General features: G+C 44.5%; 1 long non-coding RNA gene across 1 annotated transcript in view; it reads left to right on the top strand.

Annotated features, from left to right (window-relative positions):
• Positions 1–6,421, top strand: part of LOC123149966 (uncharacterized) — a 20,131-nt gene extending 13,710 nt beyond the window's left edge. Inside the window, exon 3 of the long non-coding RNA XR_006474891.1 lies at positions 6,411–6,421. This is a non-coding gene — a long non-coding RNA (uncharacterized lncRNA). The remainder of the gene's footprint in view (positions 1–6,410) is intronic.
• The last annotated feature ends 401 nt before the right edge of the window (positions 6,422–6,822 follow it).

Here is a 6,822-nt window from a genome sequence, read left to right as displayed (position 1 = left end):
AGTATTTCAATCCCCTGATTGGTTAATTGACACTTGTGCCAATGTACATGTTTGTGCTGACGCCTCCATGTTTTCTTCTCACCAGGCAATAGGGACTTCACCCGTGCTGATGGGGAACGGGTCACATGCCATCGTTCGAGGTGTTGGTACGGTCGATCTGAAGTTTACTTCGGGGAAGACTGCGCGTCTGAAGAACGTTCATCATGTGCCGTCCATAAATAAAAATCACGTTAGCGGTTCCCGTTTATGTCGAGATGGTTTTAAGTTGGTTTTCTAATCCAATAAAGTTGTAATTTCTAAGTATGGACAATTTGTTGGAAAAGGCTATGAGAGCGGAGGCTTGTTCCTCCTGTCTTTGTCAGATATTTGCATTAAAGTTATTAATAATGTTTGCCACAACAATGAGTCTGATATTTGGCATTCACGACTTTGTCATATTAACTTTGGTTGCATGACGCGGCTAGCCAATATGAATTTAGTTCCGAAAATATCTACTGTTAAAGGCTCTAAGTGCGTAGTATGTGTGCAAGCTAAGCAACCTCGCAAGTCCCATAAGACTGCAGAGGCAAGAGACTTGGCGCCACTAGAGTTTATACATTCTGATCTTTGTGAGATGAATGGCGTGTTGACAAAAGGTGGAAAGATATACTTGATGACATTGATTGATGACTCCACTAAATATTGTTATGTGTATCTTCTGAAATCAAAAGATAAGGCTTTAACTTTCTTCAAAAACTATAAAGCTGAGGCAGAGAACCAACTTGATTGAAAAATTAAACGGCTTAGGTCCGATCATGGTGGGGAGTATTTTTCCAATGAATTTGATCTATTTTGTGCGGAACATGGTATAATCCATGAGAGGACGCCTCCCTACTCACCTCAGTCAAATGGGGTAGCCGAAAGAAAGAACCAAACTCTAACTGATATGGTTAACACCATGTTAGACACATCGGGTCTTTCCAAGGAATGGTGGGGCAGGCGCTAATGACTGTGTGTCATGTCCTAAACCGAGTTCCCACAAAGCCTAAGACCATGACTTCATTTGAGGAATGGGAAAGAAAAAGATCGAAACTCTCTTACCTACGTACTTGGGGTTGTTTGGCGAAAGTCAATATACCAATTCCCAAGAAGCGCAAGCTTGGACCAAAAACCGTGGATTGTGTTCTTCTGGGCTATGCTTTTCATAGCATTGGCTATAGATGTTTGATAATAAAATTAGAGGTATCTGACATGCATGTTGTTACGATTATGGAGTCGAATGATGCAACTTTCTTCGAGGACATATTTCCTATGAAGGATATGTTGAGTTCATCAAATCAGGAGACACCTACTCCATCTAGTGAAGAATTCGTTGTAATTCCTAAACCCACTATTGCGATGGAACATGTTGAGAATCCTGTTGAGGGTGAAAATGGAACTCCTATGAGGACAAAGAGACAGAGGACTGCAAAGTCTTTTGGTGATGATTTCATTGTGTACCTTGTGGATGACACACCCATGACTATTTTAGAAGCCTATGCATCTCCTGATGCTGACTACTGGAAGGAAGCTGTTCGTAACGAGATGGATTCCATCTTAGCTAACGGTACTTGGGAGTTCACTAGCCATCCCTATGGGTGCAAACCTGTAGGATGTAAGTGGGTGTTCAAGAAGAAGCTTAGACATGATGGTACGATTGAAAAGTACAAGGCACGGCTTGTGGCCAAGGGTTATACCCAGAAAGAAGGTGAAGTCTTCTTTGATACTTACTCACTCGTGGCTAGACTGACCACAATTCGGGTGCTACTATCACTGACTTCCTCACATGGTCTTCTCGTTCATCAAATGGACGTTAAGATAGCTTTCCTCAATGGAGAGTTGAAGGAAGACATTTACATGGATCATCCAGATGGTTTTGTAGTACCTGGTCAGGAAGGAAAGGTGTGCAAGTTATTAAAGTCTTTATATGGCCTTAAACAAGCTCCTAAGGAGTGGCATGAAAAGTTTGAAAGAACATTAACAGCTGTCGGCTTTGTAGTAAACGATGGTGACAAGTACGTGTACTATCGCTATGGTCGGGGCGAAGGAGTTATTCTTTGTCTCTATGTCGACGACATACTGATCTTTGGAACTAAACTTGATTTAATCAAGGAGGTTAAGGATTTTTTATCTTGCTGTTTTGAGATGAAGGATCTAGGAGTAACTGATGTTATCTTAAACATCAAGCTGTTGAGAGATGAGAATGGTGGGATCACACTGCTTCAGTCTCACTATGTGGAAAAGGTCTTGAGTCGTTTTGGGTATAGCGACTGCACGCCTTCTCCAACTCCATAGGATGCTAGTGTGTTGCTTCGAAAGAACCGACGGATTGCTAGTGATCAACTGAGATATTCTCAGATTATTGGCTCGCTTATGTATTTGGCGAGTGCCACGAGGCCTGACATCTCTTTTGCTATGAGCAAGCTGAGTCGGTTTGTGTCAAAGCCGGGAGATGATCATTGGCATGCGCTTGAGAGAGTTATGCGCTAAAGGCACCGCGAGCTATGGGATTCACTACACCGGGTATCCAAGGGTACTGGAGGGTTATAGTGACTCAAACTGGATATCTGATGCTGATGAGATTAAGGCTACAAGTGGTTATGGTTTTACACTCGGTGGTGGCGCTGTTTCCTGGAAGTCTTGCAAGCAGACCATCTTCACAAGGTTAACTATGGAAGCAGAACTCACAGCATTAGACACTGCCACTGTTGAAGCAGAGTGGTTTCGTGAACTCTGGATGGACTTACCTATGGTTGAAAAACCAATACCCCCTATCCTGATGAATGTGATAATCATACTGTGATCGTCAAGATAAACAGTTCAAAGGACAATATGAAGTCCTCAAGACATGTGAAGAGGAGACTAAAATCTGTCAGAAAATTGAGGAACTCCAGAGTTATTACGTGGGATTATATCCAAACATCGAAAAACTTGGCAGATCCCTTCACAAAGGGTCTATCACGTAACGCGATAGATAATGCATCGATGGAGATGGGCTTGAGACCCACAACATGAGTTGTCCATAGTGGTAACCCACTCTATGTGATCGGAGATCCCGTGAAGTAGAAGTGGGAGACAAGCTGTTGGTCAGCTGAGAGGAGAGTATCCCTATATTAACTATCCCACTCCGTGAAGATGCAATACTCTACTGATCTGCATGGCAGGTTGATACTTATCTTAATGTGTTTCAAGTGGCTTATTCTGGTAAGCAGAGATGTTGTCGTGCAGAACATCTTTTGAGGAACACACCTATATGAATTTGACTGTTAACATCGCAGTCTGGTAGAATTGGGTGTTCTCTAATAAATTCATGAAAAGGCCCTGGAGTACTATGTATACGCTCCACCCGCGGGGAAGCCTTGCGGCAGCCCAGTATCGGTCAAGAATCTGTGTGAAACTAGTCTCGCAGAAAACTTGTAATTCAAGGCATAGTCCACTATTCAAGTTGTGATTTGGTGTAGCATAAATCTCTAAGTGGAAGTTCAACTTCACAGTCTCCACTAAGCACTGGTATATAAACAATGTTTTGGACCTAAATGGTGAGATGTGCCAATGAGACTTTGTGGGGGATTGTTGGAATTTTGCTAGTAGGCCTTTGGCCCAAAGCCCAACTAAAATTCTGAAATTCTCTTGGCCCATTCATGCACACATGTGAGTGGAGTGAGTGAGGCTAAAGTTTAGTCCCACCCCGGAAGTTGAGAGAGAGTTGCACCTCTTTATAAGGTGAGCTCTTCTACCACTTGTATGAGCATGAGAAGAGGAGACCTACACGCGCGCTCCTCCTCCTCGCTCGCCTCGCCTCGTCACGACGCGCCGCGGGTTACGGGATTGAGCCGAGCCGAGGACAGAGCTATGCACGTTGTCTATATTTTTGCTGCTCGGGAAAATTAATGAGTCATTAATTAATAATTAACGGACGCATTAATTACTGAACTGTTTCCGATTCTTTTGGATCGTGAGGACTCGGATGTGGGGTTTACTCCCACGACCTGCCCGGCCCGCACTATATAGTCAGGCGGACGTCTACCCTAGCCGCCGCCGCCTCGTATGGTTTCTCACCACCGTTCCAGATCATTGCGCCGCCAAGCAAGCCTTCTCCATCCCTCCTTTTGGCGTGCACCGGGAGAAGGGACAGCAGGCCTCCGGAACCCCGCCTCTCGTGATCCCATACGGGAGAGGGGCGATCAGGTTTTTGGGGAGCGGACTCGCGCGACTGCTGGCAGCGAGGACTTCGCGAACGACGACTTCTTCCCCGACCTCGGCAACCTCATCCTCAACGACATGTGCGACAGCGTCAACGCTGGCGGTGCTGCTCCCGCTGCACCGTATGTGATTCTATCCTTCCTGTCCGAGATCGTAGTAGAATTCATGTTTCTAGTATGTTCCCTAGATGTGACCTGTTCATCTGCTATGCTAGTTCGCATGATTAGTTTAATCTCTGCTACTTAAGTCATGATTTATCTTCTAATTATTCGGATTAAATCTTGTAGTAACTTGCTCATATTTCCAACAATCCAAAAACCTAATTATAGGCAATTTACTCCGAGTGGTTTTGTTGTGCATCTGAAGCCGCCCTCCTTTAAGGGGGCGCAATATGAGAGGTGGCGCACGAGAGCAGTCTACTGGTTTCAGTCCATGGGCTGCTATGACGCCACCAAGGGCAAGCCTAAGGGCGATCTTAATACAACATAACTGGAAGCTTTTGAAGAGATCGATACTCTCTTTAAAGGTGCTCTTCTGAGTGTTCTGGATGATTCCATTGTGGATTCGTATATGTCGTTTGAAAACGGCAAGGACATGTGGGCTGCGCTCGAGGCCAATTTGGTGCCTCGGACACCGGCAGCGAGTTGTACGTCATGGAGCAATTCTGTGACTACAAGATGACTGATGAGCGCTCTGTTGTACGGCAGGCTCATGAGATACAGTCGCTCGCAAAAGAAATTGAGTACTTCAAGTGTGTCTTGACGAACAAATTTGTTGTCAGAGGCATCATTGCCAAACTTCCACCTTCGTGGAACAATTTTAATACTTCCCTGAAACACAAGAGACAGGAGTTTTCCGTTGCGGATCTCATTGGTACTCTTGATGTTGAAGAGAAGGCGAGAGCAAAGGACACACGTGCTTGAGTTGCTGAGGGAGCTTCTCGTGCCCACATGGTACAGAAGAAGAACTCCCAGCCCAACAAGTTCAAAAACAATAAGAACAAAACTCAGGGCAAAGGCAAGTATGATACAAAGAACAAGCCATCACATTCTATCAACTTCAAGAAGAATTCTCATAAGAAGGGGAAGGGACTTTGCCATGTCTGCGGTGATCCTAATCACTGGGCTCCGAAGTGTCCTAACCGCTTTGAGGAGCACGAACATGAGAAGAGCGGCAAGTCCGCTAATGTTGTCATCGGTGATATTGATATGAAGGAAACAGGGTACGGTATTTTTCCTACCATCCTTTCAGTATTTCAATCCCTGATTGGCACTACTAGGAAAAGGCCTACTAATGGCGCACCAGTTTTGCCTACTAATGGCGCATCACTGGTGCGCCATTAGTATCTGGTATACTAATGGTGCATCACGCAGTGCGCCATTAGTATATAACACCATGCGCCATTAGTATGCCTCCCAGGGGCCATATTTAACCATGTGCTTTGGCACACTAATGGCGCACTTCGGATGGATGTGCCATTAGTATACTTGGAATACTAATGCCGCACTATTTGGTGATGCGCCATTAGTATACTTTGGCATACTAATGGCGCACTCCGTAGTGATGCGCCATTAGTATCATTTGGCATACTAATGGCGCACTCTGTAGTGATGCGCCATTAGTATGAATATTAGGTTTTATTTTTTTACTTTTCTGATTTTTGCACAGGTTACAAAATATATTATTTGACAGACTATAGACAGTAGCACACAACAACAACAGATTCATCGAATACAATAGAAGATTAGTCTCCGAATATAATTCATCATATTAGTCTCCGAATTCAAAAGACCAAACAAAGAAAAAACATTACTAGTCTCGAGATCGCGAGTATCGAGTTTGTCTTCACATTACAAGTCGATATCGATCATCTAAACTACCATCATATAGAAGAGAGCTGCGGTCATCACGATGAGCATCATCGCGATGAAACTGGTCTTCATTCAGTTCCTCCAACGCTCCCTCCTCTCTCCGCTAGATAGCGGGTGTATCTAGATTCCGCCTCCGCCCTAGTGGTGTACCCTTTGTAACTGTTACCGCTGAAACGATGCACCTGTCTCCGACACTCCTCCCAGTCGTCGTAGACACCAGGAACCTTACCCTTGTACACGACATACGACGGCATCTCTATGCACAAGCCAAACAACAGACAATACATACATAAGCAATATATAAGTATGCAACAAAAGGATCGGAAGAGAAAAGCAAGACATTAATAGCACGATTCATGGTCCTACTAATAAATAGCATCGATTACATCTCAGTTGAACGACTATCCAAACCAAAGAGACATACAATTCATTAAAGTTTAATTACAACATGAGCCAATCAATGTTTCAGAACTACACATCACTACTTTCGACTCGACTCATGGACAGGAGCGTGGATGAAGCCGCCGTCTGTCGTGATGGTCATGAAATCGCGAGCGTTGTCAGCCTGCATTTGTAGCATTCCGTCTATCTCAATGTTGGACGGTTGATATCTGAGGAAGAACTGCCCCGAGGTATGAAGGACATCTTGATGGATGATGTCCGCAAACTCTGACTGGATGCGAAAGAATTCTTGTCTTATGTCCGCGTTCTGGATTGCCGACAAGCTCGC

Source organism: Triticum aestivum, chromosome 7A (assembly GCF_018294505.1).
Source record: "Triticum aestivum cultivar Chinese Spring chromosome 7A, IWGSC CS RefSeq v2.1, whole genome shotgun sequence".
Classification (NCBI taxonomy): domain Eukaryota; kingdom Viridiplantae; phylum Streptophyta; class Magnoliopsida; order Poales; family Poaceae; genus Triticum; species Triticum aestivum.
Note: the sequence above shows the minus strand (reverse complement) of the source record. Positions and strands in the feature narration are given on the sequence as shown.